The sequence below is a fragment of the Phaseolus vulgaris genome, chromosome 11 (genome assembly GCF_000499845.2).
Source record: "Phaseolus vulgaris cultivar G19833 chromosome 11, P. vulgaris v2.0, whole genome shotgun sequence".
NCBI classification, from domain to species: domain Eukaryota; kingdom Viridiplantae; phylum Streptophyta; class Magnoliopsida; order Fabales; family Fabaceae; genus Phaseolus; species Phaseolus vulgaris.
Genome location: NC_023749.2, coordinates 29,772,564 through 29,794,291, shown reverse-complemented (window position 1 = coordinate 29,794,291; position 21,728 = coordinate 29,772,564).

Sequence of the window (21,728 nt, the reverse complement as noted above, 5' to 3'; positions counted from 1 at the left end):
AACGCATTTACAACATTCAAAGAATTTAAAGCGTTTAAAGTGTTTTAAAGCGTTCGAAATGTAAACTGAATAAAAACGTACCTTAGCAAACTTTCAGGGAAACTTATATACCTTGATGTTTCAATGTTTACTGCCATGTGTTCTTCTGACTTGATCGCTATTCTACGTGGAGGCCTTACAGCGTCGTAACCCAACTTAGGGATAGACCATCGTGTAAGTCCTCCTTCCTTGAACTGCATCTGGCGCAAGGGGTGACTTTCTGGGTGCCAACTCATGCGCCCCAACCTCTAGTCACTCGCCCCGGGAGTGTATCTACCTTCCTCTCGTACCACACACATGGTTCGCCCCTGGGCGTGGCCCTCTCATGGGTCGTATCTATCCCAGGGGTCTCCCAGGGTGACGTGGGTACTTCACAAGTCAAGTTACTTCTCACTGGTACTGGGAATATGGCCTTGAAGCCACCTTTTTCTTCTCTTTATTACTGTTCTGAGGTACTGAGGCCCCTCGTGGTGTCGCCCCCTCCACGGTCTTTCCTACCGTGGGGATCGGGGGGTGATACTAGCGACGCATTAACCTGGCGACGCCTTAAGTGGTCAACCTGTTGACTTTCCTCCCTGGGCCCCCTGGATGGGTCCCACCATACGCTTGACTTTGGCTTTGAGTTTGACTTTGACTTTGACTTTGGTCAACGCCCGGGGACGGGACGGTACACAAGCCCCCCAGTCTTGAGCTGACACTTGTTTTAGCAAAAAGACTAAGGCCTCGCCCTATCATCCACGTGGCATTCCTACTGACGTGACATTCCCTTGAGCAGTTGACGTGAAATTCTCTAAGCCGCTGACGTGACATTATCTGTGCTGAAGATGTGACGCTTTAAGTTGCTCGTTAATCTCTTGACACGTGGCACGATCCTACGGTTGGGGATGAGTGCCGCTAGCACTTCTTCAAGTTAACGTTATAACTTTTCAAAAACTCGAGCTCAAGGCACTGTTTCATCACTCTTTCGCATTCTCTCTACTGTTCACCTTCTTCTTCAAAAACTTTCTCTACATTCTCTCTTCGCACCCCCAACCTTCGTCAACCCGATCACCTAAAGGTATGGTTTTTCTTCTTCGATGACTCTTTCCCTTTACTGTATTGCTCTTATAACTGCCTGGGACTGTTTATATTTTCTGCATTTTTGTGTTCTACTCCCTTCGTCGTTTCCCCTGTTCTTCTCTTCTCGCGTGGGTAGGGTTTTTCTAGGGTTTCTCTTCCCCTATCTGCCTTAACCCCATTTGCTAAACCTTTTTCCTTTCCTCCTTCTTCAGCTTTTTTCATCAATCCATGCCGCGTACAAAAACAACCGCCAATCCACCACCCCCAGGGATCAACTATATGGCTCACTACTCATGGGCCTCCGATGAGCTCATAGCCGAATGTTCGACTCTGACCACTGTTGAAGACGTGGAGAACCATCTGGGTGACCCACGTCTATACAACTTCAACGCCTTCCACAGCAGACACGACTCCCACATCTCCGTTCGTCACGCCACCCCCGGGGAATCGGTCTGCGTGGATGATAGGTCTAACGGCGGGAAACCTTTCTTCTTCCTCTACCAGACGGTGTTCAAACGAACTGGTCTGCGCCTTCCCTTCTCAGGCTTCGAGAGGGAACTACTCACTGAAATCAACGTAGCCCCTGCCCAGCTATACCCCAACAGCTGGGCATTCATCAGGGCGTTTGAAATCTTGAACGGGTACTTGGGCTTGCTACCATCAGTGGACATCTTCCTCCACTTTTTCGAAGTGAAGAAGCAAGGGAAGAGCCTCTGGGTGAGCTTCTCTGGGGTCGTCGAAAGGATAATCCTCACCCTCTTCCAGAACTCCTATAAAGGGTGGAAGGGTAAGTTCTTCAGGGTGTGCTGCACAAAACGCGACCCCACAGCCCTGGATGGCTTCCCCTTGTACTGGGTGGAAGAGGCAAGGCTGATTAAGCCCAAGTCCCTAGACGAACTACCCTCTGCTGATAGAGAGGTATGTGTGGCTCTAGTAGGCATGGGAATTGTCTTCAACACCGCGGAGCTCACAGCTCGTGAGTTTGATGCAGACGCCCTGTCTCAGTACTTTGGTAGGAGAATATGCACCTATAATTGTCTTTTTTATCTTTGCCCTTTATTGCGCTTTCTCTTATTGTTGTATGTGTTGTTTATCTGCTCCAAGCTTTTGTGTGTAACCATGTGTATCTGATGTTTCGTGCTTAACTGGTATTGGTTCTAACCCTTTGTTCTTTTGCTTGTCTTGGTGTAGCCTCAGTGATGGACTCGTCAAAGCGTCTTGCTCTGGCCAAGGCTTTGAAAACTCACACCAAGGCGACTGCTGCGAAAGCTGGCGCCCCTGACACCCCCATGGCTGATCCACAAAGTCCAACTTCACCACACGCCGCTCAAACAACCAACTCACCCCACACCCTCCAAACACCTAACTCACCCCCTCCAATCACTGCAGTCCCACTGGCTGTGGCCCACACCTCCACCCCAACCCCCCTTGAATAGGGAAAGGGCGTCCTTGTCGTCCCCTCCAATGACGAAGGCTCAGACGAGGGGCAGGTCTTCAAGAGGAGGAGGACCAATAGAGTCATCTCCTCACGATATGCATCCCCCCAACGTGGAGGGTCTCTGAGGGACAACCCTCTTAGCGCCACATCTCCCACACAACAACTGGGCCAAGAGGAGGGGGCAGAATCTGCGCCGCCATCGACACAAGCACCCGCCGCTCAAGCAACTGCCCCAGAAACCTTAGAAATCCCCTCCCCCCAATCATACAACTAATGAAGGGGTTCAATGAGAGGTCGTTGGGAAGCTCTTCTGGCGGGGCCAAGAAGGAAGGCATGCCCTACTACATGGGGGCCTTCCTTGTCATTGCACTCGATTGGCGCGCACAGGCAAAATCAAAAGCCGTTGAGATGCAAGCCTTTCAGGCTCTCAAGCGAGAGGTGGCCACCCTGAAGAAGGAGAGGCTGAAGCTCGCACAACTTTGGGAGCACAAGGAGAGCGCCTACAAAGCTTCTCTAGTGGAGACCCAGAAGGCGGTGGAGGTAGCCAACCTGAAGCTGCACGAGGCTGGTCAGAAATATGCTGACCTTCTGGGCTCCATGGCTCCTCTGCAAGCGGAGGTTGCTGAGCTGAGGGTGGCTGCTAAAAAATCCAAGGTCCTGGGGGCAAAGTTGAGCGAAACTGAGGAGAAGCTAGCTGCGAAGATTGAAGCTCTCAACCTTCTCCAAGCTGAAAATGGCAAGTTCCAAGCTTAAGTGAACAAGCTTCAAGTGGAGAAGGAATTCCTGGACAAGCAGCTAGCCTCCCAAAACTCCAAGATCGAGGAATTGGAGTAGTCCAACCAGGAACTCATTGATGACATGGCGGGCACATTTGAGGAAGGGTTTGAAGAGGCTCTGGCCCAAGCCACGTGCGAAAACCCAGGGATTAACACCTCCAATTGTGACCCCGGCAACCAAATTGTTGATGGAAAGGTGGTGTCCCTCGACCTCGGGGAATGAGTAGTATTTAATAGATCTCTATCTTCTTTGCAAATTTGTATTTACAACATTTGAACTCATATGTAATTCTAACACTCGACTTAGTTTATTTAAATATCATTCGACCCTTGTCTTTACTTTCTTGTTCGCCTTTAACTTTCATTCCTTGCAACTTTCCGATGTATCTCTTCGTCGCTTTGCCTTCAACTCTTTAGGTAGCACGTGATTTTCTCTTTTACTCTTCCTTTCTAAGTCATGATGCATACCCTTCTCTTGATCTCTTCGCTTCAAGCTTCACTTGGCCTTCGTATCTGCGAGGGATCTACCTTATGAAGGTGTCGCTTGCCTCATCATCGCCCAAAGACATAGGAGGACTTAACCTCGTGTCTCATCATCACTCAAAGGCGAAAGAGGACCTCTCTTCGTGCCTCATCATCACTCAAAGGTGAAGAAGGACTTCTCTTGTCTTTGCGGCTTTTGATAACTCGCATTCTTCACTCTTCTTCTTGTTACTCTTCGATTTTCTTTTGCCTCTACAACTTGCAAAAGTTTCAACTTGCTTTTCGCTTTCTTGTGTCCCAAGGCACTTACTGCCAAAGGTATTGCTAGGTTCGTCATCACTTAGGATGAGAAAAGGGTCTCGTCTCTTCTATGGCCTCGACATCGCCCAAGGGCGAGGGAGGGCGTTATCTCTTCCTCTGTGGCCTCGACATTGCTCGAAGGCGAGGAGGGCTTATCTTATCTGTACTGGGTGCCCACGCTCGAGGAGAGACCTGCTGGACGCAAGTTCGTATCGTCCTCAGCGTGTCTAAACACTTGGGATAAAGTCACGCTCTTGGTGCACACGCCCGTGGAGAGGCTTATTACAGTAGCACCGTATCGTCCACGGGGTGTCTAAACACCTAGGCAACTTTGCCCTTATCTCTGCGCACTTGGTGCCCACGCCTGAGGAGAGGCCCACCCGAGGGTAGTGCCATTCGTCCCCAAGGTGTTTGAAAACACCAAGGCGATTAGTGTTCTTGGTGCCCATGCCCAAGGAGAGGCATGTTGGAAACATCGTCGTATCGTCCCTGGTGTGTCTAAACACCAAGATGACCAGGTATTTTGGTGATTACGCCAAAGGAGAAGGTTTCCCGAAGGATGGCACTTCTCTTTAATTGCGTGTATCTGCACCAAGTGACCTGGTTCTCCACTGCTCCGAAACTTCTTACTGTCTGACGCCCACGCTCGAAGGAAACGACCCCCCCCCCCACTTCCTTGCGAGGTGTCTAAACATCAGACACCGGGGCTAGCTATTCCTACCTGAGGAGGGGGCGTCCCGAAGGAATCCCTTAACCCCTGCTCAAGGACTAGACACCCGAATTTTAACTTATACTGAGCGTACCTTTTGACTTGGCGCCTGCGCATGAGCATGTGCTCCCGCTACTTGCTTTAATTTTTATGCCCGCTCCCTTATCTGGCGATGCCTTCACCTGGCAATGCCTACACTTGGTGACGCCTACGCCTGGCGACGCCTATGCTTGGCGACACCTTGAGCCTTTGTTTTTGTTTCTTAGTCTTTGCTTTACGTTGTGAGAAAAGGAAAGGCTGGGACAAAGTTTTCTTGAACTTCTTTTTACTTGGGTGACCTCATTAAAAAAACCCCGAGAGGGAAAAAGAGTGTCCCCTTTACAACTGTGTACTTCATAATTCTTCAACTGAAATAAAACTTTAAATTGGCCGCATTCCAGCTGCATGGGATGGGCCCCCTTTTAGAGTCTCTAACTTGTACGAACCATTTCCCTTGGCTTCGGTTACTCTGAAGGGTCCGGTCCACTTGGGAGACAACTTGTTCTTCAACTCATAAGGATGAGCCTTCCGCATGACCAAGTCAGCTACTTGGAACTGCCGCGGTTTCACCTTAGAGCTATACTGATGCTCCACTCTCCTCTCACAGCTTCAGCCTTTATCCTTGCTTCTTCTCTGGCCTCGTCCAATAGGTCTAGATTTACCCTTCTTTCCTCGTTGGACTCCTCTGTCACAAAGCTCAGAAAGCGGGGTGAACTCTCGTGAATCTCCACCGGGATCATGGCGTCTGACCCATATACCAAGCTGAACGGCGTCTCCATGGTGGAAGATTGAGGCGTGGTGTGGTAAGCCCATACGATCCTTGGTACTTCTTCTGCCCACGCCCCTTTAGCTTTCTCAAGCCTTCGCTTCAATCCCCTAAGAAAAACTCTATTTGCTGATTCTACCTGCCCATTCGTCTGGGGGTGTTCGAGTGATGCAAACACCTGCTTGATTCCTACTTCTGCACACAGCTTCCCCAACTGTTGGCTCGCAAACAGAGTGCCATTATCTGAGATGAGACGCTTTGGCACCCCGAAACGACACACAATGTTCTTCCAAACAAAGTGTTGTACCTTGTGCGCAGTGATCTGTGCCACTGGTTCTGCCTCTATCCACTTCGTGAAGTACTCGATGGCGACTATCAAATATTTCATCTTCCTTATCACCAGAGGGAAAGGCCCCAGAATATCGATTCCCCATGTGTGGAAGGGCCATGGGCTGTTAATCGATCTTAGTTCCTCTGGAGGTGCCTTATGCCAGTCTGCATGCATCTGGCACTGCTTGCATCGTTGAGCGTATCTTACACAATCCTCCCTCACCGAAGGCCAATAAAACCCTGCGCGAATCACCTTGGAAGCTAATGATCTTCCCCCCACGTGGCTTCCGCAAATCCCCTCGTGAAGCTCTGACATAATCCTCGTGCACTCGTCACCACTCATGCATGTCAGAATTGGATGCGTGAACCCATGCCTAAATAGCACTCCATCAACAAGAGTGTACCTTGCAGAGTTCTTCTTTATCCTCTTTCCTTCTCCAGGCTTTGCTGGGAGAATCCCATCTGCAATGTATCACCTATAAGGCGTCATCCACGTGTCGCCTTCCTCCAAGGCACATACTTGCACACACTTCTCTCCTTCGGGCGAGGCCTCATAGGTGCTGATGCAGGGTGTCCTCATCATATCTTGAATCAAAGAGCAATGGCTCTTTGGCTTTCCTCTTGCTGCGCTAATGTGAAGAACGTCCACCCTGTTGTCTGCCACAAACTTTCACGGCATTTTGAGTGTCTCTTGGATGACTGTTCTCTGCCTTCCCCCGTTGCCTGAGCTGGCCAGCTTGGCGAGCAGGTCAGCTCTGGCATTTTGCTCTCTAGGGACATGCACCAGCTCAAACGTAGCGAAAGCTCCCTTCAATACTTGGACATACTTTAGATATGCTGCCATCTGCGGATCCTTTGCCTGATACTCCCCGGTCACCTGCCCTTTGACCAACTGTGAATCACTCTTTGCCAAGAGGCTCTGTGCGCCCATTTCCTTGGCCAAGAGCATTCCAGCAATCAGCGCCTTGTACTCAACTTGGTTATTGCTTGCTTTGAAGGCGAAGCGTAAGCGTTAGGCCCCTCCAAGATTATTCCCGCGCCACTCCCCTGTTATTGGAAGACCCATCCACTGAGAGCATCCACTGTGATCCTAACTCTACCTCTTGGGGGCCTCCTTCTAGTGAGAGTTCTGCGACGAAATCGGCGTAGGCTTGCCCTTTGATGGACCCCCTGGGTTCATACTGGATATCAAACTCTGACAGCTCCACTGCCCAGCGAACCATCCTTCCAGCTACATCTGGCTTCTGAAGTACTTTCTGAATGGGAAGGTTCCTCATCACCACCACTGTGAAACTGTGAAAATAGTGGCGGAGAACACTACTGCCAACGCCGCCTTCTCCAATGACTGGTATCTCGACTCTAGGCCTTGCAAAGCCTTGCTTACAAAGTAAATGGGCCTCTGCACTTGATCCTGCTCCTAGACCAGCACAGAATTGATAGCCCACTAAGTCACAGTGAAGTACAAACGAGGGGGGACGCCCTCCCGTGGCTTGCAAAGCACCGGTGGCGTCGCCAAGTACTCCTTCAACTCAAGGAATGTTGCTTCGCACTCATCTGTCCACGCAAAATGGCTATTCCTCTTGAGGCACTGAAAGTAGGGGTGGCCCTTCTCCCCTCCAGTAGATACGAACCTTGACAAAGATACCATCCGCCCAGTCAGTTGTTGCACTTCTTTCACTGAAGTTGGGCTCCTCATGGCAATGATGGCTGCGCACTTATTAGGGTTCGCCTCTATTCCCTTCTCAGTGAGCATAAATCCCAAGAACTTTCCCGCCTCGACGCCAAAAACGCATTTCTCTGGGTTTAACTTGAGGCGGTACTTGGCTATGGTGGCGAACAGCTCCTCCAGGTCAGCTGGGTGTCGCCCTCTTTCCTGAGAGGTCACCACCATGTCATCAACACAGGCGTGCACGTTCCTTCCCAACATGGGTGCAAGGACTTTGTCCATTAGTCTCTGGTAGGTGGTGCCTGCGTTCTTCAGCCCAAACGGCATCACCTTGTAACAGTAATTGCACGTCTTCGTCATGAACGCCGTTTTGCTCTCATCCCTTAGGTGCATTTTTATCTGATTGTACCCCGAAAATGCGTCTAAGAAACTCAACATCTTGCACCCTGAGACGTTATCCACCAGTGCGTCGATGCTAGGTAAGTGGTACGAATCTTTAGGGCACGCCTTGTTTAAGTTCGTGAAGTCGGTGCACATTCTTCACTTTCCGTTCGCCTTCTTCACCAAGACGACGTTGGCCAGCCACTCAGGGTATTGTATCTCCTTGATGTGTCCAACACTTAGCAATTTCTGCGTTTCTTCCTTCACGGCGATGCAGCTCTCTTCATTGAACTTCCTCCTTCTCTGTCGTACAGGGCGAACCTTGGCGTCCATGGTGAGGTGGTGGCACAAAAAATCTAGGTCGATACCTGGCATGTCTGAGGCGGTCCACGCGAATGCATCTAAGTGGCGTGAGATCACTGCTGTCACTTCGTCTTGCTCCTCCTGACTCAGCAAACATCCCAACTTGAACACCTTACCACCAATCTTCTTCTTTACCACGTTTTCCACTGGTTGGGGTCGCCTATCTCGCACGCTCTCTGCACGAGACACATTTCTGCGATCTTCTTCTAAAGGGGTCGCCCTATCGGGTGGTTCAGGCGTCGCCTCCTCTGACGTTTCTTCCATTGGCGAGGCTCCCCCGTGTGCTTTTTCTAATGGCGCATCTTCCTTGGGCGTCGCCTCCGCGTGTGAGGCCTTAACAGGCGTCGCCTCTTCCAAGGGCTCTACCTCCATTGGCGTATCCGAAACGGGCGATCGTTCAAGTACCATGAACACGCCTCTCTTTGTCTTCAAGCTATTTTCATAGCATTTTCGGGTCTCCTCTTGATCAGATTTGATCACAATTACCTTGCCACTAAGATCTGGCAGCTTCATCTTTATGTGGTGCGTGGAGGCCACTGCTCTTAGCCTATTCAGCGCTGGTCTTCCCAACAAGATCTTGTAGGCTGTTTTAGCATTCACGACTAGGTACCGGATGCTCTTGGTACGCGACGTCGTTCCATCAGTAAACGTCGTCCTCAGCTACAGGTAGCCACGCACCTCAACATCCAGTGTAGGGCCTCAGCAAGGTCTGACTCCCACTGATCATCCGAACCCTCCTCAGCGACTGAGTTCACTGCCCTCACATACCTCTTGCGTTGAGAGGCAATGGGTCCTCCTCTAGAAAAGCCACCGGAAATGGTGTGCACTTCTCCATGGATGGGCATTTCATGCGCTTAATCCTCCTTTGGCACTGCTAGGGTTGTGGTCGTAGCAGGCCTAGCAAGATAATCCTTGAGAAAGCCATTCTTCACGAGCTCATCCAGCTGATGGCCCAGTGCCAAACAGTTGTTGATATGGTGCCTAAACGCCTCGTGGAATTCGCACCATGAGTCTTTACGAGGCCCCAGCACCTTGTCAGACTTCATTGGTGGCCTCAACCTGTCAGCTATGTCGGGCACAACAATGAGATCCTTAAGCTCCATCACGAAATTGTGCCTTAACGGCCTATTTCTGTTTTTCACCTGCCTGCCCCCCTCTGCTGCCCCCCTTGCCTGAGGCCTCCTCGCCTCGTATGGGCGCTTCCTGTCTTGGTTCTTCCTCCCTGTCGTGGCCTCGTTGACCCTGGCAGGTTGTGCATGCGACTGCGCTCTTAGGCGTGCGGGTGCGACACTTGTGCGCTTCTCGCACACCTCACCCTCTGAGGCGATGTGCTCCACCGCGCGACGCCTTATCTCCGCAAAGGTCTTGGGGCGACTTCGTATGATCGACTCACAAAAGGGCCCAGGGAACATTCCTTTTCTGAACGCGTAGATGATCATAGGCTCCTATGTGGTGCCAACCTTGACCACCTGCGCTCCAAAGCGATTAATGTATTCCTTGAGGGTCTCTCCCTGGTACTGCTTTACATCGAACAGGTCGTACGAGAGCTGTGCAAAGGAGGTGATATGGCCATTCGAAAGGCTAATAAACCAGTCCATGGCCATCCCAGTTAAAGTGCTCATGAAGAGCTTGCATTTTACAGTATCGGAGCCGCCTACCAGCATCATTTGCGTGTGGAACGCAGTGAGATGTGCTTCGGGATCTTCCATCCCTGTGAAGGTTACCTTGGGCCCCACGAATGTGTTGGGGATCACCGTCTCCAGAATCGGATGCGAGAACGGCGTAGAGAACTTGGTGGGGTGGAACCCTCGGTCTCGTCCCTGTCGTGTAGCCCTGTGTGGTTGCGCCACCCGTGGCGCAAATCTTCATTCATGCGACAGAGCTCCTCATTTCTCGCCTAAGACACCGCGAGATCCGCCTGCATGCGCTCTTGCTCATCCTTTGACGCTGCCATCGCCTCCTGCAATCCTTGCATCATACCCATGACCTGCTGCATTGTCATCTCTTCACTCTCAGCACGCGTCAAACCTTGCCTCGTGGACCTTATCATCTGCGGTTTCTGGAACTTCTTCTAGCTGTCGTTCAACTCCAAGGGATAAAGAAAGCGTTGGGAACTCGAACTCGAACGAGCACGATCAAAAAACGAACTCCACTGAAGGCAATTGGTGAAACTGCCCCAATTTCGCAACGAACAGTGGCTCTTGGTAAAATCTTGAAGGAACTGAATCGGAAACTGCAACTAGAAAACTGAACACTTGCGGTTGGACTGATGATTTAGATCGTGCCCCACTGTGGGGGCCAAATGTTCCCGCAGGCTGACCGGATTATGCTTCGTGCGTAGCTAAGACTCGCGTATCAAGGACTCCCTCGTCTTTGCTCCAAATCTCCACCCTTCACCGTCGTGAGTACCTGAAAGAAGTGAACAAAGGGGCGCCCTCGCGGCCGTTTGCACTCCGACGATCAAGTCAGCAAGCGAGAAACATCAAAGACACACCTCCGTATCGGAGCACCGTGAATGGATGATCTGAAGGTGGTAGAATAACTGAGTAACTGAATTCTCCCTAATTTCCTGTGCGTACAGTGGGTTCGCGAGCAAGCAACTAAAGTGTGTGTGTGTGTAAAACTGAGTCTGGATCCTTGTCTCAAACGTCTAAAGCCTCTTTTAAACGTCTAAAGCATTCAAAGTGTCTTAAAGTGCATTTAAAGCGTCTTAAAGCGCATTTAAGGCGTTTAAAAACGTTCAACGCATTTAAAACGTTCAAAGCATTTAAAGTTCTTTAAAGCGTTCGAAATTTAAACTGAATAAAAATGTACCTTAGCAAACTTTCAGGGAAACTTATATACCTTGATGTTTCAATGTTTACTGCCATGTGTTCTTCTGACTTGATCGCTATTCTACGTGGAGGGCCTTACAGCGTCGTAACCCAACTTAGGGATAATCCATCATGTAAGTCCTCATTCCTCGAAGTGCATCTGGCACAAGGGGTGACTTTCTGGGTGCCAACTCATGCGCCCCAACCTCTAGTCACTCGCCCTGGGAGTGTATCTACCTTCCTCTCGTACCACGCACATGGTTCGCCCCTGGGCGTGGCCCTCTCATGGGTCGTATCTGTCCCAGGGGTCTCCTAGATGTGACGTGGGTACTTCACAAGTCATGTTACTCCTCACTGGTACTAGGAATATGGCCTTGAAGCCACCTTTTTCTTCTCTTTATTACTGTTCTGAGGTACTGAGGCCTCTCGTGGTGTCGCCCCCTCCACGGTCTTTCCTACCCGTGGGTATCAGGGGGTGATACCGACGACGCATTAACCTGGCAACGCCCCATCCTGGCGACGCCTTAACCTGACGACGCCTTATCCTGGCGACGCCTTAACCTGGCGATGCCTTAACCTGGGGACGCCTTAACCTGACGACGCCTTAAGTAGTCAACATGTTGACTTTCCTCCCTGGGCCCCCTAGATGGGTCCCACCATACGCTTGACTTTGGTTTTGACTTTGACTTTGGTCAATGCCCGGGGATGGGACGGTACACAATTAAAGCTCATCTAACTAACAAAACTGTTTGACCAAAGTCAATACTTAGTAGGACCCATCAGGGGCAAAGTGGGTGAGAAGGGTGGTCGACCAGGCCTCGGGCGTTGACCAGGCCTTGGGCATTGATCGGCCTCGGGCATTGACTAGGTTCGGACCAAGAAGCGCTTACAGCTAGGTGGTGCCACCCCCCGATACCCACGGGTGGGAGTGACCGTGGAGGGGGCGGCACAAGTAGGAGGCGACACGATGGGGGGGGGGGGGGGGAGGCCTCATGCCTCGGTACCCCGAAAGAGTGATAATAGAAGAGAAAGGTGGTTTCCAAGCCACAACCCCAGTACCAGCAGGGAGAGACCCAACTCGCGGAGTATTTGTGCAAGAGGCGTGGGAACGCGGCAGTACGCGCCACCGTTAGAGAACCACTGGGAGAGATACGACCCATGAGAGGGTCACGTCCCAGGGAGTACTCTACATGCATGGTACGTGAGGAGGGCAGAAATCCTCCCAAGGCGAGTGACTAGAAGCTGGGGCGCATGAGTTGGCACCCAGGTAGTCACCTCCCGCGCCAGATGCACTTCGAGAAGGGAGACTTACACGCTGGGATTTCCCTAAGTTGGGTTACAGTGTTGTAAGGCCACCCGCGCAGAGTTACGCTTAAGTCAGAAGGAGACACGTGGCAGAAGCACTGAAAAGGTATATAAGTTTTCGCTGACAGCAAACTAAGGTACTTTTTACACTTTTTTACACGCTTGGAGTCATTTGCGCTTACGCACTGTACGCATGAGTGACTTGAGAACAAGAGAGAATACAGTTAGAATTCAGTTACGCACCTTCTGAACACGGTGTCTGCGGTGTTTTGATACGGAGGTGCATGGTGGTTTATGCCAGTACTGACTTGAGCGTCGGAGTGCAAACAGCCGCGAGAGCGCCCTTTGTTCTCTCTATTTCAGGTATTCACGGCAGCGAAAGGTGAAGACTTGGAATGAAGAAGAAGGAGTCCTTGATACGCAGCTCGTAGCTACACACGAAGAACAATCTGGTCAACCGGCAGGAACAGAATCAATCGGTTGTTTTGGTTTGACAATAAGTCAACCATCCAAAACATTTTCAAAACTCTTTAAAAAACACCTAAGTATAAAACAATCGATTGTTTCGACAAAACAACAGGTTGTTTTTCACTTAGTTTGAAAAACACTTTAAACTTAAAATATTTGAAAACACTTAAGCTTTAGATTCAACAAAGAGTGGATTGTTGAATCAAGTGTGTTCAAGCTTTGACGAATCCAAACCCTTTAAAGTTTGATGGAAGGCTGATTGTGCTTGTTGTTGCAGAGGTGTTTTAGAATAGGATATGGGGTAGATTTTCTGTGTAAATCCACTCTTGATTGAATCCCAAGCTTAAGCATTCTTAAACCTTTTAATTGAAAGTGTTTTTCAAACTAAGTGAAAAACAACCTGTTGTTTTGTCGAAACAACCGATTGTTTTATACTTAGGTGTTTTTAGAAACGTTGAAAACTGTTTTTGATGGTTGACTTGCTGTCAAACCAAAACAACCGATTGATTCGAGTATTCAACCGATTGTTTGTTTTGGGACCATAACAGAAAACTGTTTTGTGCTTTGACTGAGCATTAAATGATTTTATAATTGACTACGCTCTAGTCTTAAATGCTTTGACCAGTCTTTGAAAGCAATAAATAGTTTGTTATGTTTATGTAACAAACAAGAACTAAGATTTAAATAAAAGAAAAACATATTTGAGTTTTTCACTGATTTTTGCTTTTGAAGAGTTAAAGTTTGCTTTGAGATTGCTTGGATCAAGAGAGTGTGGAATAGGATTTTCATCTTGTATTGATTTCAGATCTTTCTGTAACAAGTGTAATCCTTTTGTACATTGAAGAAACTCTATGTGTGAAGCTGAGAAGTATCGTGTGTTCTTGAGGTTGTCAAGATCAGCATTCTTAGAGGTGTTTGTGTTGAGCCAAAGGAAGTGTGTGTCTTGAGGGGATCAAGGTCACTTCTTTGGTGGTGTTGTAAGTAATCCAGGGTTGATTGCTTAGTGGATTCCCCAGTGGTTTCTGGGAAGACTGGATGTAGCACTTGGTTTAAGGGTGAACTAGTATAACTCTGTGTGTACAATCTCTCTATCCCTTGAACTCTTTAAATTCAGTTTATATTTGTGAACTGGTATAAACAACCGATTGTTTTTCTGGTGTTGTGCTAAATTGCTTTGTGTTTTTGGCAAACTGAATTCTTAATCAAGTTTTCTTGAAGTAATTTCATTCTAAACTTAAAAGTTTGCGAAAACCCTCTTTAAACCATTCACCCCCCCCCCCCTCTAGTTTAAAGCCATACATTCTAACAATTGGCATCAAGAGCTTGGTTCTTGAAATTTATTCAAGTGTGATCCTAAAACTATTTTTATATGGCTAATAGACTACCTTTTGGGGAAGGTGCTTCAATCAACAGACCACCTCTGTTTTGTGGTTTGAACTACCAATTTTGGAAAGTCATAATGAAAATCTTTGTGGAATCTCTTGACAAAGGTATTTGGGATGCAATTGAAAATGGCCCCTTTGTTCCAAAATTTGAAAAAGATGGATCTTCTATTGAAAAACCTTGGTCTCAATGGACTGATTCTGAAAGGAAGAAGGCCAAATATGATTGCATTGCTAAAAACATAATAACTTCTGCCTTGAATTCAGATGAATTTTTCAGGGTCTCTCAATGCAATCAGCAAAGGAAATGTGGGACACCTTGGAGGTAACTCATGAAGATACCAATGAGGTGAAAAGAGCCAGAAAGCATACTCTAATCCAAGAGTATGAAATGTTCAAAATGCTCAAGGGTGAGACCATTGCTGAAGTTCAGAAGAGGTTCACTCACATCATCGATCAGCTCATTAGCCTTGAGAAAACATTTGAAAAAGAAGAGCTAAACATCAAGATCCTCAAATGTCTTGAAAGGTCATGGCAACCTAAGGTAACCGCTATATCTGAATCAAAAGATCTAACATCATTGAGTATGGCTTCTTTGTTTGGAAAGCTTAGGGAACATGAGTTGGAGATGAATAGACTCAAGGTTCAAGAAAGTGAACACAAGCATGTAAGGAGTATTGCCTTAAAAGTTGTCAAGCACAAAAACAAGCAAGAATCTAGTGATGAAAGTGATGAAGAGAACCTTATTTTGCTATCTAGAAAGTTTAGCAAATTCTTAAAAAGGAACCGCAACAAAGACACCAACAAAGAAAGGTATGGAAACAAAAAATCCAATGATTTTAATTCCAATAACTATACTTGTTTTGGTTGTGGTGAGCAAGGGCACATAAAGGCAGATTGCCCAAATAAAGAAAGCAAGGAGAAGAAATCAAGCTACAAAGAAAAGAAGGGAAATTCAAAAAGGGCCTACATAGCTTGGGAGAGAATGAAGTCTCCTCATCAAGCTCATCATCAAGTGAAAAAGAAAAGGCAAACATATGCTTGATTGCAGAAGGGGATGATGAGTCATGCAGTTCAAGTGATGTAAGTTCATGTGCTTCTCTAAATGTTGAAAATTATAGTGAATTGTTTGAAGCTTTTCAAGAAACACATGATGAAGCTAATATATTGGTTCTTTCAAACAACCGATTCAAAGAGCTTAATAGCTGGCTTGAAAAGAGAGTTGAGGAACTTGAAGAAGAGCTAGAAAAATAAAAAAGTGATTTTGAAAATCTAGAAACTCATTGCAAAAACTCTTCTTGCATGTGTGACAATCTCATTTGTGAAAATTGTGAAAATCTTGAAAGGAAAGTGCATTATCATGTGAGTACTGTGGATAAGCTTTCAAAAGGAAAATCCAACTTTAAGAATGTCTTGGCATCTCAAAATTGTGTTTTTGGAAGAGCTAGATTAGGTTTTAATCCACAAAACAAGCAAGATAAGTTTTTAAAGAATTTTCCAAAGATTGTTAAGTCCAAACAATCGGTTGTTACCTGCTTTTATTGCATGAAGAAATGCCATTATGTTAGATTCTGCAAAATAAGGAAATTTTCTGTTCCCAGAGGCTTTATGAAATGGATTCCCAAAGGTTGTGAGGTTTCAAATGATAAAAGTAAACCAAATGGACCCACATTTGTAAGGGGACCAAACCTTGTTGCTTGAATCCATGTTTATGCAGGGAATCTAGAGAAACATGAGGCACTGAGTCATCTGATCAGGTTCTTGGAAGGAAAAGATCAACATTGAAGTTGAATCAATGTTATGTATCAGTCCAAGGTACTCAATAGTCAAAAGAAGCTTCTTGATCAAAAGGCATATGACTCATTGAAGGAACATCATAAAGGATAAGACCTTCCTTATCTCTATCTTTAATTCCTTTTAAAATTCATATTCATGCTTGATATATCTGGTTAAACCCTTAATTTAATCTACACTGAATTCTATCTGCAAATTCTTGAAATTCAAAATTTGTTTTTGCTGCTGCAGAAAAACAACCGATTGTTTCCTCGAAACAACCGATTGTTTCCTCTCTGACAGCACTGTGAAAGAATGGATTTAATTCCTTTTTGAATTCTGTTTGTTGCAGATCTCATTTATGAAAGAATCCATAGTCAATAAAGCAGTGTTGAAAGCTGATCACGTTCTGGAGAAAGTTACAACATGTCATAAAGGAATATATTCCAAAATCTTGAAAATTTAAGAGCGTTTATGACTAGTCAAAGATCACATGTGATGACCATGTGATTTTCTGTTTTTTCTTACGTTTTCTATGCAGGTCTTGGTCAATTCTTTTCTCTCTGAAAAACTGAAACCCACTCTCATCATTGAATGCAGTTTGGTTTTGTGTTTCTTTAAATTCTATTGCAGTTGTTCTCTCTCACAAAATCAATCAATTGAACCATCTCTTGCTTTCCTTGTGTGAGTCTTCTTTGCCCCTTTTTCTGTTGTCATGGAATCAACTCCTCCTACATCAAAGAGGGTCTAAACCAGAGCTGTAAGGTCTGGAGGGAGATTAGAGGGCTTGTTTTCTGGAGACAATGAGCTCATTGAAAGGTATAGGTTTGAAACTAGCACAAAGGTGATTAACAACCCCAAAGTTGTTTCCTTTGATTGGCTGAAAAGCCAAAAGCTAGATAATGTGAGGAAGCTGCTCAAAGATCAATCTCTAAGAAGGTTCTTGGAGATGAAGGGAAACATATACCCTGATTTGATTCAGGTGTTCTACACCAATCTCAAGTTTGAGGGAAACAACCTTGTTTCTCATGTGAAGGGAGTTGACATGGAGATCACTTATGATGTGTGGACTGTTGTTACTGGTCTGAAATATGCTGGACTAAGAATCAACAAGGGAAATCTTGGAGTAGTGGAGTATTTTAACAAAGTCCAATACTACAAGAGTTTCTTGAAGAATCAAAATGCCCAAGTGAGAACTTGTTCAGTTGGAGGCATAAAGCTAGATGAAAGGGTGGTTGCTCTTATTGTAACTTGGATTCTTACTCCAAGGGGGAGCAACCATTCTGTCCTAATAGAAGAAGAACTTGTATACATCTACTACATCATGAAGAAGATCAAAATCAACTGGATCCACATCATCAAAGAACATATGCAAAAAGCCATGAGGTTAAGTGATTATCACTATCCCTATGCTGTTTTAATCTCTAAATTCTTGCTCTATTTTGAAGTGAATCTTGAGGATGAGACATCTGAGCTGGTTAAGTCAACACAAGAGATGAACAATGGCTCTCTTAGCAAGATGGGATTCACCAAAATAAATGGGAAATGCCTGAGCAAAGAAGGAGATCATGGTGCTTCATCCAGTGCTGTAGCTGCTGATTTTGACGAAGAAGATAAAGCTGTTGACATGGATTTTCACCATGAGGAACAACCTAAAATCAATCTAGGTGCTGAAACTAGTGTAGGAAATCAAGGAGATGAAATGCCATCCATGTCTTCTTTTGAAAGATACATGGTAAATAGGCTTGATGGTTTTGCCGATAACCAAAGAAATCTTCATGATTTGTGTGTAAGCAACTTCTAGAGTATAGACAACAGGTTCAACAGCATGGATACACAGTTTATGACCTTGGATGAACAGATAGAAGCTGCTCAGAATCAGATTTTTGAACTCCAGTATGGCAAGGATGATTAAAGGAAAAACAACCGGTTTAATTCACGAAACAACTGATTGTTTTTGGTCTTGTATTAGTTTAAGTGCTTCTGTTTTTCAATTCTGTATAATCTGGAACAATTATGTTTTTATCTCTTCTTTTTGTCTATTTGTGAAGAAAAATAGGGGGAGATTTTATGTTGTGTTGTCTTTCATTATCTTTTATATTTCTACAAACTCTATGTTGTGTGTGAGTGTTTAAGTAAGCCTTATTTTTGTTGGTGTTAATGTTACTGTTTATGTTTTTGCTCTAACCCTCTATCAGAGATATTGTGCTTTGCTTAAACTTTGTTTTGCAAGAACTGCTTTAGATTCAATCAAATCCAACACAAGCAACCAGGGATTACGCTCCAGTTTTAAATGCTTTGACCAGTCTTTGAAAGCAATAAATATTTTGTTATGTTTATGTCACAAACAAGAATTGAGATTTAAATAAAAGAAAAACAGATTTGAGTTTTTCACTTATTTTTGCTTTTGAAGAGTTAAAGTTTGCTTTGAGATTGATTGGATCAAGAGAGCGTGGAATAGGATTTTCATCTTGTATTGATTTCAGATCTTTCTGTAACAAGTGTAATCCTTTTGTACTTTGAAGAAACTCTATGTGTGAAGCTGAGAAGTGTCGTATGTTCTTGAGGTTGTCAAGATCAACATTCTTAGTGGTGTTTGTGTTGAGCCAAAGGAAGTGTGTGTCTTGAGGGGATCAATGTCACTTCTTTGGTGGTGTTGTAAGTAATCTAGGGTTGATTGCTTAGTGGATTCCCCAGTGGTTTCTGGGAAGACTGGATGTAGCTCTTGGTTTAAGAGTGAACCAGTATAACTCTGTGTGTACAATCTCTCTATCCCTTGAACTCTTTAAATTCAGTTTATATTTGTGAGCTAGTATAAACAACCGATTGTTTCTGCGAAACAACCAATTGTTTTTCTGGTGTTGTGCTAAATTGCTTTGTGTTTTTGGCAAACTGAATTCTGAATCAAGTTTTCTCGAAGTAATTTCATTCTAGACTTAAAAGTTTGCAAAAACCCTCTTTAAACCATTCACCCCCCCCCCCCCCCTCTAGTTTAAAGTCATACATTGTAACATGGATTACAAAGATAATCTACCCCAGATCCTATTCTAAAGCACATCAGCAACATCAAACAACTCCAGCTTTCCATCAAGAGCTAGGATTTGGATTCTTTCAAAGTTTGAACACACTTGATTCAACAATCTCCCCCTATTTGATGAAGACAAATCCTTGGTTGCTTGTGTTGGACTTGTTTGAATCTGAAGCAGTTCCTGCAAAGACAACACATATACAATCCAGTGTTTCCTACAATAGCAGGTTAGTTTTTCATATTTAAAAACCAATATATCATACAAACAATCGGTTCTTTGGACGAAACAATCGGTTGTTTCTATCAGCAGAAGCAAAAACAGTTATGATATCAGAGTTTTTAGGAGATTTAAAACACTTTTTCAGAGAAAGACACACAAGAACCAATCAATTATCCCCCTATTTGTCTTCACAAATATACTATAACAATATATATAACAGTTTGGGAAAGATTTTGAGAGTCTAAAATGCCTAACTCATTTCTCAAAAAGAAGAACCTTTCTTTTGGTAGTGGTTTTGTGAAGATATCAGCTAGTTGCAATTTTGTCTCAATGAACTTCACTTCACAATCTCCATTGTTCACATGATCCCTTATGAAATGATGGCGAATCTCAATGTGCTTAGTTCTTGAGTGCAGAATCTGATTTTTTGTAAGATTTATGGCACTTGTGTTGTCACACATCAAAGGAACCTTGTTAATCTTTAATCCAAAATCTGCAAGTTGTTGTTTAAGCCAAAGAATTTGTGCATAGCAGCTTCCAGCAGCAATGTATTAAGCCTCTGCAGTAGAGAGAGCCACACAAGCTTGCTTCTTGTTATGCCATGAAATGAGACTTGAACCAAGAAGATGACAAGTACCACTTGTGCTTTTTTTGTCCAGCTTACACCCTCAAAAATCAGAATCTAAATAGCCAATTAAATGTATAGGAGAGTGAGAAGGATACCATAGACCAACATTTGTTGTTCCTTTGAGATATTTCAGAATCCTCTTTGCAGCTTTGAAGTGGGATTCCTTTGGATTTGCTTGATATCGTGCACAAAGACATACCGCAAACATTATGTTTGGTCTACTTGCAGTGAGATAGAGCAAAAAGCCAATCAAACCTCTATATTTTGTTTGATCTACCCCTTTTCCAGCAGCATCTGCATCCATATAGAAACTTGAGGGCATAGGTGTGCTTGCTTCCTTGCAACTTTCCATTTCAAACTTCTTGAGAATCTCTTTGCAATATTTTGATTGGCATAGAAAGATTCCATCCTTTGTTTGCTTGACCTGCAATCCAAGAAAGAAGGAAATTTCTCCCATCATAGACATTTCAAACTCACCTTTCATAGCTGTCACAAATTCTTCACACAAACTATCTTGTGTAGCACCAAAGATGATGTCATCAACATAGATTTGCACAAGGATAATTTCAGAATTTGACTTCTTGATGAAGAGAGTCTTGTCAATCATTCCTCTTTCATAACCATGTGATAAAAGGAAGTTGCTAAACCTTTCATACCACTGCCTTGGAGCTTGCTTAAGCCCATACAAAGCCTTTTTCAGCTTAAAGACATGATTAGGGTGTTGATGATCTTCAAAGCCCGGTGGTTGATCCACATATACTTCCTCATTAATGTAGCCATTGAGAAAAGCACTCTTTACATCCATTTGAAAGAGTTTAAATCCACTCATACATGCAAAAGCCAATAGCAACCTCACAGCCTCCAATCTTGCAACAGGAGCAAAGGTTTCTCCATAGTCAATACCCTCCTCTTGATTGTAGCCTTTGGCAACTAGCCTTGCCTTGTTCCTTGTGATCATTCCATCCTCATCCAGTTTGTTTCTGAAGACCCATTTCGATCCAATAATGTTCATCTTAGTTGTTTTAGGGACAAGAAACCATACCTCATTTCTAGCAAACTGATTCAGCTCTTCATGCATAGCTTCAACCCACTTTTCATCCTTGAGAGCTTATTCAATTGAATTTGGTTCAATTTGAGAGACAAAAGCAGTGTGCCTGCAGAAGTTTGAGATAGAGCTACGTGTAGAAACACCCTCCTTTATCTACCCAATGATGTTCTCTACTGACAAATCTTTAGGAATCCTCCATTCTTTGGGTAACTCACTCTGCTGCAAAATTTCAATCGGTTGTTTCGAGCATTCAATCGGTTGTTTTTCTGCACAGTAGTCCAGCTTCTCCAAATTGATGTTCTGCTCATCCTCTTCAGTGTGTTCTTTGAGACTTGAATGCTTTTGCGATCAACTTCATCAAAGACCACGTGAACAGACTCTTCTACAATCATTAGCCTCTTGTTGTAGATCCTATTGTTGAAGATGGTTGCTGCCCCTTCAAGATTGTGTTTGATGAAGACCTATATGTAGTGTTTGATGAAGTCTTATATGTACATTTCATATGTATTTTTGCTTTGCTTTAAGTATGTCTTAGTTAGTGCTTAGAGGTTGTCTAAGAGTGGGCTTTTTGCTGAGTAACTCACCTCATAACCACTGGCCATGTGATAAGAACAAGCATAAGTTTTCTTAAACTGTTTTTCACATGTTTTACACAAAAACACGTTTACTGCATAAAAATAAATCTGTTCTTTTCTAAATAAACAGATTCATTTT